The sequence below is a fragment of the Helianthus annuus genome, chromosome 13, assembly GCF_002127325.2.
Source record: "Helianthus annuus cultivar XRQ/B chromosome 13, HanXRQr2.0-SUNRISE, whole genome shotgun sequence".
NCBI classification, from domain to species: domain Eukaryota; kingdom Viridiplantae; phylum Streptophyta; class Magnoliopsida; order Asterales; family Asteraceae; genus Helianthus; species Helianthus annuus.
This window is the reverse complement of record NC_035445.2, coordinates 112,254,336-112,265,158: the sequence shown is the minus strand read 5'-3', so window position 1 is coordinate 112,265,158 and position 10,823 is coordinate 112,254,336.

Here is a 10,823-nt window from a genome sequence, read left to right as displayed (position 1 = left end):
ACCTAATGTGATCGAGCAAATAGATGTTGACCAAAAGTCAAACAGTTGTTGAACAAAAGTGAAATAGATGTTCAACCAGATCCACTGTCTTCTTATATTTTAGGACTGTTTTCCTCTTCAAAACACTGTTCAACCTAACATAAGTTTCCATGAACTGTTGACCTAAAGTCAACCAGATGTTAAAACCACTGTTTGAGTTATTCAAACGTCTATTGAATACTAAATGAGATCTTGACTAAAAGTCAATCAGATGTTTACCAAAAGTCAAATGGAGTATATTGTCTTTAGTTCACATCTCTACATTGTTTCCGTTAGACATGGACCTAACAATTTACGTGTACATATATAGTTTTAGAATCACAACTTCAAAACTAAACAAACAAGTCAAGTATCAGTTTCGAAAAGCAAACAACTACAACCCAAAAACTTGGTGCAATGTATCCTTCTGCATTTGCCTTATTCAACCCAAGAACATTCATCCGAACATAAAAAGATTTTTACCTTTCACAAAGTTAAGTGTAAATGCTTGACCTGGAACCATGTCTTTATCTCTCACAAACTTTCTCATTCCTTGCAGATAATATCTTGGTTGACCTCGAGATGAACCTATAGCAGCTTGAATATTCCAAACATCACTTGCCACGTCCACAATCTTCAAACCCATCTTACGATTCAGTCCAAGATCTTCAGCCTGTTTTTTAAAAAGGCGTTGTAACAAACAACGAACAATTCAATAAACAAAGAATTAACACATCTTTAAAATTTGACTAAAGTATTATATATTAGTAAACTCATTATCACAAACTTACAAAATGACCGTCCACACGGAAAGAAATAGGTACGATCTGATTATCTTCATTCCCAACAACCATACCACTTTCATTGACATTAAAGATGTCCTGTACAGCTTCAGTATCTGAACTCAAGACAATCTCTTCTATCACCTTTTCTTTAACAATAGCACAAACCTCCAGGGGAAGCACTAAATCATAGGTAGCACAATTGAAAACCGTGATATGAAAAGTCTGAAGATCTATCATCTCAAAGACAATGAGATGATCAGCAGTTAATAACAACTCATTCTTTATCTCCTTCCATCTGGTAATTATGTAAAGTTCATTGTTGATATCTTCCATCCCTACAGACCAGTTCTGGTTTTCAGATCCTTTAATAAGAACCGGATATGAAGGAATAGTGTTTAACATCTTGTGATGAACAAAACAACGATTAATACTCTACAATCAGAATAAAACACATTATATAGTACATTAGTAAAAATATATCAGAAAATTAAGTAAAAAAATAAAACACAACAATTAAACAACTGTATCTCCAAAAAAAATTACATGATGAATAATATTCGAAGTTACATACCACATAATCTTCGTTACCAGATGGTTTGTAGTAAAACTCTTCACAAGGAGCAAGAGCAATATCTTGATAGAAATACAATATTCTGAAACTTTGTAATGCTTCTTCTTAATGAAATATCAACCATGAATCTGAAGGTATTTTCAAACTGTCTACCAACTGACACCAACCATTATAAAAATAATATCTGCCATTGCTTAGAGGATAGATCTTGACTTTAAAAACATTTCCAGTTGTGGTCCGGATGTTTGTATTTCCAATTCGATAATTAAATTGTTGAATCCAATTTTGATACTGTTTTGGCAAAATCTAAGCATAAATAAAAGAAACGCTTTTAATGCTAAATATCATACCAAAAAATTAAAATTAAGTGTTAAACTAAGATCGGATAAAATTACTAACCAAACATTTCCTTTTACTGTTTTCAAGGTAACACGGAAATCCATAAATCATTCTCACATAAAACTGTAACAGTATCAATCATATAGAACAAAATCAATAACATTAAGAAACAAATGAATACAATCCATTAAGGTATGCAATACATCTAAATAAAAGATGATACAACTAATATATATCAAAATAACAATAGACAACATCAAAAAGGTGAGAATACATGTAATTTCTTATCCTATCGAAATATATGTATTTTTTACATTATAAAAACAACTTATTAACTTTTATAACTCAATAAGTTATAAGTTGCTCCAAAATAAGCTAACCCAAACACCCACTTAGAATCATATATGTCTATCATAACATGCATAATAACTACATAGTAATCGGATATACAAAAAAATTAGGACTATCAGAAATTGTTCCAGTATAAGCCGCAACAATTAACGCAATCATAACCAACATTGGATTGAAAAAAACAGGGAGATACATGAATACACCACCGTCGATTACAACTTTTACATTAAAATAGCAAGAACCATAATCGGCTATAGAATTCAAAACTAAAAGAATAAACATGAAAAAAATACAAAACAAAACAGATTATTTAACAATACCTTTATTACTATACAAGATGATATTGATGAAGTTCGGAAGAAATCGAAGAAGATGACAGAGTTTGTTGGAGAAAGTGTAGAAAGAAACGTGGAGAGAGAAACGAACCGAGATTTTGTGAGGATCTTTAAAAAGTTAGAAGTTTAAAAATATCCCATGTAATCGGGTCGGATCATCCCATTTAGTTTTTCGTCAACATCTGTTTGACTTTTGGTCAACAGCTGTTTGAGTTTTGGTCAACATCTCATTTAGTATTCAACAGAAATTTGAATAAGTCAATCAGTGGTTTGAAAATCTGTTTGACTTTTAGTCAACAGATGGATGGAAACCCATGTTAGATTGAACAGTGTTTTGAACAGATGTTTAAACATCTGTTTAGACTTAAACAGACGTTGGGGCTTAAACAAATGTTTGGCGTTCTATATCCGTTGTTTGGACTTAAACAGATGTTTGGATTTAAACAGATGTTTGGCCATAAACAGATGTTTGGCAATAAAGATATGTTTGGCCTTAAACAAATGTTTGAAGTTAAACAGATGTTTGCTCTTAAAGAGATATTTGGCCTGAAACCAAACATCTGCTTAAGGTCAACATCTGTTTCACTATTCGCCAACATCTGTTTGACTTTTGATCAACATCTGTTAACATATAAACCCTGTTAACATAAATTACAAATAATTAGCTAATAGACGGCACACAATTAGCATCTTAAATCATCAAGACCCTTAACAATTTGACCATATGATTTAATCGTGTGTTTTATATTAGATGGGACAACTCGAAAAGAAAATTCACTAAAAGGATAACATATTAAACGATTGAAAAAAAGGCTCAAAGAGTATTTTACTGCAAATCAGGATTAATAAACAATGCCAACAGTCAAATCAACCATGTTTCTTTCACCTTTGACTTTCAAAGTCAATTAAGTTACTTACCAAATTCACAAATACATAAAATTTATTATATAACCGCAAACATTAACACACCTAATAATCTTAACTCTGCTATAAATTGTAAAACACAAACCCAAATATCACATTTCCATTGGGAATCTTTATTGCCTCATCAATAATTCCCTGACTTTCCATTTGAATTGTAATTCAAAGTCCAAGGAATATGTATCATCCTCATCCCTGCACAGTGTAAGATCAAAGAGATCTTGCAGATCTTCAACACCCCAGGCCTAGTGCTTGTTCCCTTGATATTTTCTTCACCTCACAAGTGGATTTGATCAAAGTCAATACTTGGGTCTGTTTGTCAGATATCCACTTTAGTATTTTTTATTCCAGTGGGTTTCTTGGGAGAGGTTTTATCGATGATGAGTTTGGAGATGGTGGCCTGGTAATAACTGGCTCAGTAGTATTTGTAGTTTGTGTCAATTCAAGTTTTTCTCCTATCATCTGCTTAAGGCCTATTTTTACAACGTAATCCTCTGCTGCTTTATCTGCTTCTGTTTCTGCATCCATCTGCTTTTGTTTCTTTGTTTGGTAAAGGACGGCAGCAGGTGGAGCAGTGGATCTCCTGATTTGTAGCTTTTGTTGCTTAGCTGGAACCATTGCTTCAGGGTAAACAGGCTTTTGGGGAACATTAGGATCTTTCTTTCTTAATTCTTCCTACTTTTTGTAAGAGGCGAAAACTTTATCCTCTTTCCACCTTGCCACTTGGTTCTTTGACCCAAAATTAGCTGTTATTAACTCTTCTTTCATTCTCTTCAGCTGTAGAGTCCTATCTGGTACATTTTTCTTAAACTTTGCCCAGATAGGAGGAGTCTGCTTCACCTTGTTTTTTATCATAGGGAAATTGGCCTGTAATAATGCTACCTAGACCTTATTGGCCATTAATAATCCCACCTCAGAATATTCCCCCACTAGTCCCACCTTTCACCTATTTTTCCTACAATGATCCCCCGCTAAAAAAACTTAACGGAGTTAAGCTTTTTTCCAAATTACAAACAGATTTTTAGGGCTTTTGATCAGAACGATGATACGAGTCCATTGATGCAAAACTTACGTCGAAATGGTGCTCCAGTGACTTGATTTTGGTTAATTGGAAATTTAAACACCCGAATTGAAGCGTCGTTTTATCGTTTGGAGCACCGTTTCGAAACAAGTTTTACATCAATGGACTCGTATCGTCGTTCTAATCAAAAGCCCTAAAAAATATGTTTGTAATTTGGAAAAAAGCTTAACTCCGTTAAGTTTTTTTAACGGGGGACCATTGTAGGAAAAATAGGTGAAAGGTGGGACTGGTGGGGGAATATTATGAGGTGGGATTATTAATGGCCAATAAGGTCTAGGTGGGATTATTACAGACCAATTTCCCTTGATCATATCTTGAATTCTTGCTGTTTCACTTTCTAGCTCACTAATGGTCCATTCTTTGTACTGGTACTTTTCTCCCTTGTATGTTTTGTAAGCCATGATATTATCAAGATAATCTTTCCTCAAGGTTTCATCAGCTCTTTCTGATAAATTTTGACAGAGATCTTTTGAAAACTGCTCCAAAGTTTTGAATTGGGTTAGCAGATATTGGTAGTTTGTTTGAATCTCTTTTTCAGATTTTCCTTCTGTATTTCTTTTGGAGATATCCTCTGCTTGTTGAGCCTTTAACTTCAAGTATTGTTCAATTTTATTAGGATTTGGATATCCTTGAACAGATGGAAAGTTCCTTTTAGCAGGATCATCTTCAGAGTAGAAGGATTTGATCTCCTCTCTAACTGCTTCCAGATCTAATGGATACTGGACTCCTGCAGGAAAAATGGCAGTGTTTGAATTTGAGACTTGTGCTGAAGAGAGTGGGACAGGATTATGGTAACAAGGGACAGTGGTTGGGTGGATGTTTGCGGTGGTGAAGGGTCAACATTCAAAATTATCCTTCTCCTTTTATGTTTTGGAGAGGCCGGTGGTGTTTTGGTGGGTTGAGTGGTGGTGATTTGAGTGGTAGATGGTTGACTAACAGTTGTTGAAACAACTGGTCTTTCAACCACTGTTGCCATTACAACAGATGATGTGTCACCTGAAGTATTTTGCTTTTTGGCAGGTGGTGTTGGTGGTAATGAGGATGTTTTTGATGGTAATGTGATTTGTGGTAAGACAATGGATTGAGTGTGTGTTGAACTGGTGGCAATTGTTGGTGTAACAGATGTTGAAACCACTGAAGTACCAACAGCTGTTGATAAAACAGGTGTTTTAACATCTGCTCGTTTGGAGGTTTGATGTGTGGAGCTTTTGGGTGGTGTGGATTTGAGTTCTCTCACTTTTCTAGTGGGCTGTTTTCTTTTAGGCTCAGGATTTTCTTCATTCTTGGGCTCAGAAACACCCTGCTCATCCTTTTCCATAAAAACTCTTTTCTCCTGTTCCCACCTTGCTTTATCCTTTGCCTCCATATCCCTTTTTACCCTTGCTTTTGCATCAGCAATGGCATTTGTGGTTACATCAACCTTTTTAGTACCATCTGGCTTAGGTATGTCTGCAAGCATACTAGATTTGTCTGGTGCAATGTGCAACTGTTGCAGCATTGACTTAATATCTGCAACAGATGTGTCCAATTTGTCAACCCTCTCCATCAATTCCTTATACATTAAACCATCACCCAGGTTAATGGGATCATCTGATTTCCCACTGGCAGTGGTTGTATCAGCAGTTGACTTAGGGAAAGTTTCCCAAAAGTCATCCACAGATGCCCCTTTTTCTTGGTACTGGGGACTTCTTTCCTCAGCACTTGACATCCTTTTAATAGAACCAGTGGTTGGAACAAACACACCAGCGGATATCACAGTTGCTGGAGAGGAAATTGCCTTCAAGGGAGTCTTATTGATGAAACAACTGGCCAGGTGTAGATCAGTGGATCCAACACCTGTAGTTGTTGCTCTAATTGAACTACTGACAGGAAGTACTTGTATTTCCTGCAGTGTAACCTCCTTAGTTGTTGGTGGGTTAGCAATGATTGAGACACCAGACCCAGTCACTTATTGAGGTATATTCTCATTAACAAGTGTTTGAGAAGAACTGTTTTGTGTCTGGGCTAAATCAACTGCATCCAACAAAAGTTTTGTTTGTGGGGGAATTTGAGAAGTGAGGACAGGTGTAAAAAGCGAATTTACCCCGGGCAGTGGGCTGTGGATGATGGAATCAAGTGATTCCAGAGCTTCATAATTTGGTGTCCCTATTATTACAACCTGCTCTTTTTTAGAAGAAGCAGGATGAGTTTGAGGCTCAGGTTGAGATCTTTCTTCCAACTGCTGTGAGGAAGTAGCAGCAGTGGTTATTGGTGACTTTTGTGTTGTCATTGATAGTTGCTCTGGGATCTCATCTTCCAGAGTTACATTTGTTTTGGGTTTGGGGGGCTTTTGTGATTTTTTCTGTTTTGGTCTTTTGGTGGTTTTAGGTGGGGGTTTAACAGCAGTTGTTTTGTTGTTGTGATCACCTTGAGCAGTGGGCTCAACAGCAGGTGCCTGAGGAGCAGTGGTAGCTGCTGAAGTCTGCTCAGGAACCTCTGCTTGTGTTTTGGAAACTTTTGACATCCTTGTAAAGGTTTCAGAAGTAAGGCTCTTAATTGAAAAATGATTGCCCTGGATAAGCACATGGGCATTATCTTCTGAAAATTTCTTTTTAAAATAGTAACTTAAAAACCTTGGAAAGAGCAAAAATGCCTTTTTTTAAAAATTTGTAACAAGATAATTGAAGATTCCCTGGGAATAGTTAATATTTTCACCATGTAAGATAGCATAATCCAGATATTGAATCTTCAATGGGATTTCATTGAAAGCAGTGGTCTTGTTTGAGACACACATCAATAGGGTATGAAACAAAAACCTTATGGCAGGAGGAAAACTGCCTTTTTCTAAAGTGTCTTTTTTCATTTCCTCTTCATAACCCCTTTGAATGAAAAACGTTTGATACTCTTCTTTAGGGAAACATGTTTTACCTTCAAGATCATCGGGTTCAAAAACCTCCGAAATGGTTTGAGGTGTTATTGTGACTGGAACATCCTTTATAGAAGAATTGATGGCAAAGGGCTTTTTATCCTTAGTTTCCAAGTTAGCATTTTTCCAGAATTCTTGCTGGGTATCCATGTAGATTGGAGCATCACAAGTCAACAAAGTTTTGTACTTTGAAGACGACAGAGCATCAATGATGGAATTGAAGGTTTTGGTATGACTGGGTTTTTCAAGTAGACCCAAGTAGTTATGTGTGGATTTGTGTGGGAGAGACATCATGATTTGATTATGATTGCGAGAGGAAGAAGACGATGAAGAGGATGAGTGATTTTGAGAGAAATGGATGATAACTGCTTTGAAAAAGGAATTTAGAATTCGATTCGACAGTAAAAACACTGTTTAGGGGTTTTGATCAGGGTTTTATACGGGAAAAAGTGAATGCTGACGTGGCAGCGGTTACTAAAAGATCTTCCCGCTATGTACTGTCCACGTGCCAACCTCTGAAGATAATGCAGGACAGTTGGTAGGAAACCACTGATGGAACAATATCAGTGGTTTGCAACGGTTACAAATGAGAACAGTGACTAACTTTAAGCTAGCAGTGGATAGCCATCAGTGTGTTAAAACACTAATTTTAAACAACAAATTTTTTTATTTTTTTATTTTAACTTTAATTTTTATCACCTAAACAATATTGCAAGGAACTCTTATCTCATTGGAATGTAATGATTAGGTAAAATTGTAATTTCGTTGTAATTCTAGTTTTCATTTAATAATTTCATTCTATAATTAATTAACCACATCAACAATAAAAATGTGAGCAGTGGATGATTTTTAGAAAAACCAATGATTGTAAATATCAGTGCATGCCAACAATAAAAAGGTGAGCAGTGACTATTTTTTAACTATCAGCGTATACCCAACAGTGATTGAAACACAGACGTTTGGTCAGTCAGTGGTCAACATGACGAATGAAGAAACAAAGGTTGGCCTTCAGTAGTGGATAACATTTAACAATCACCTGTTTAGTTCTTCGTCTGTTCTTTTTTCTTTAACTGGCCACATCGAGAATTGGGTTTTAACATCGCTGGTGTCTGACCAGTGGTAGAAGCTGAAGTTTGCCATGTAAATTTTTGTAAAATTTTCTGATGTGGAACAATCTTTCACAGAAAGTGATTTGTAGGACAGTTTGTTGATATTTTGAATCAAAAGTAATTATCGATCTTTTATAGAGTTTAAAAACGAGTCTACATGGTAAATGAAGAGGTTAATTGTAATTATGATAATCTGCTTTTGTTCTTTGAACATCGAAAATTTATCCCTTGGGTTTCTTGGTATTTAATTTTAAAGTTTTCCCATAAAAGTTGGGGTTTGGAAACGTTTTTGCATTAAAAGACTGCTGCTTTGAAATATACATTAATCTGTCTATATTAAATCTGCACGTTTAGATTGATTAAGTATATAAACTCATGACCACTTCACCTGTTTTTCATCACGATCTCCTACGAAGATTCATACTTTCAGAAAAGTCGAGTAATATAGTTTATTGTTGATATGGCGTCATTCACTACTATAAAATCAGATGATTTAAACAACGTTTTGTCAAGCATATAGAGGAACATGTGTATGAAGATAGGACTACTCTTCAACAGCTGAAGAGATGTTTTGATGGATTGCAAGTTGGCCTGTTCACGAGAGAGCAGGTTTCCAGAAATCTTATGCGAATGCCTTCAACTTCAGTTCGTGAGCTTTGTGTTGTAAGCAATATAGAGTGCGGTGATAGAGACGTGGAGTTCATGGCGATGCTGAAGGACATACATCGAGAAGTTCAGCAATCGATGGAGTTGAAGCTGACATTTCTTAATTCTTACGGTTATTGTTAGATTTAAAAGTTTAGTTGTTCAGTATGTTATTTATGTAATAATTGGACTTTCAAGGTCATGAATAAATGAATAAAATTTAATCTTATGAATCTATGTTGCGCTTGTAGGAAAAAAAGAGAGAGAATGTCAATTTTAAATTACGATTTTGCATATTTTGAATTTCAAAAGTTATGGATATTGTCAGTAATTACTGATTTGATTTGAAAGCAATTGTCATCATGACATTTCTACTTTTTATTTTATCTTTAATTAAAAGAAAAACACCGTCAACTTGAAATTCCCAGTTTGCATATTTTCAATGTCCAAAGCTCAAGAAATTAAAATTAATTACTGATTTGCTATGCAACAAAATGTCATCAACAATTATTTTTATTTTATATGTTAACTTTAATTTTTATCAACAAAACAATATTGGAGGAACTCTTATGAATCTATGTTGCGCTTGTAGGAAAAAAAAGAGAGAATGTCAATTTTAAATTACGATTTTGCATTTTGAATTTCAAAAGTTATGGATATTGTCAGTAATTACTGATTTGATTTGAAAGCAATTATCATCATGACATTTCTACTTTTTATTTTATCTTTAATTAAAAGAAAAACACCGTCAACTTGAAATTCCCAGTTTGCATATTTTCAATGTCCAAAGCTCAAGAAATTAACATTAATTACTGATTTGATATGCAACAAAATGTCATCAACAGTTATTTTTATTTTTTATGTTAACTTTAATTTTTATCAACAAAACAATATTGGAGGAACTCTTATCTCATTGGAATGTAACAATTAGATTAAATGGTAATTTCATTGTAATTCTAGTTTTCATTTGATAATTTCATTCTATAATTAATTAACCACATAAACAATAAAAATGTGAGCAGTGGATGTTTTTTAGGAAAACCAATGACGGTTAATATCAGTGGATGTCAACAATAAAAATGTGAGCAGTGACTATTTTTTAACTATCAGTGGATAGCCAACAGTGATTGAAACACTGATGTTTGGACAGTCAGTGGTAAACATAAAGAATGAAGAAACAGAGGTTGTCTTTCAGTAGTGGATAACATTTAACAATCAGATGTTTGAACCAAAACAGTGGTTGTAACAGTCTTTTAAGGATTAATGAAAACTATCATTTTTAACTATTTTAAATATCTTTGACCTTAAACAGATATTTGACCTTCTATATCAGTTGTATGGAGTTAAACAGATATTTGACCTTAAACAGATGTTTGGACATAAACAGATGTTTGCGCTTAAACAAATGTTTGACCTTAAAAAGAAGTTTGCCTATAAACATCTGTTTGCAAAAAAAAACCAACTTCAAGAATACTATATCCAAACAATCATAATGAGGAGCTTATTTAACATCCAAGTGTACTACATTTTTATTTAGTAGTATAAAAATCAAACAACTGTTGTATTTATAATACAGATCAAACAAATGAGGTGATGTGATAAATACTGTTACATATAAACACCTCAGTGATATGACATCTAACAATCTAACAGAGTATAAAACACTGATGTGATAAATATTGTTACATATAAAATCTATCAATCCACTGTTATACTAAACACTGTTACATAAGAAACACTGATAACTAAATACTAAAGTTGAA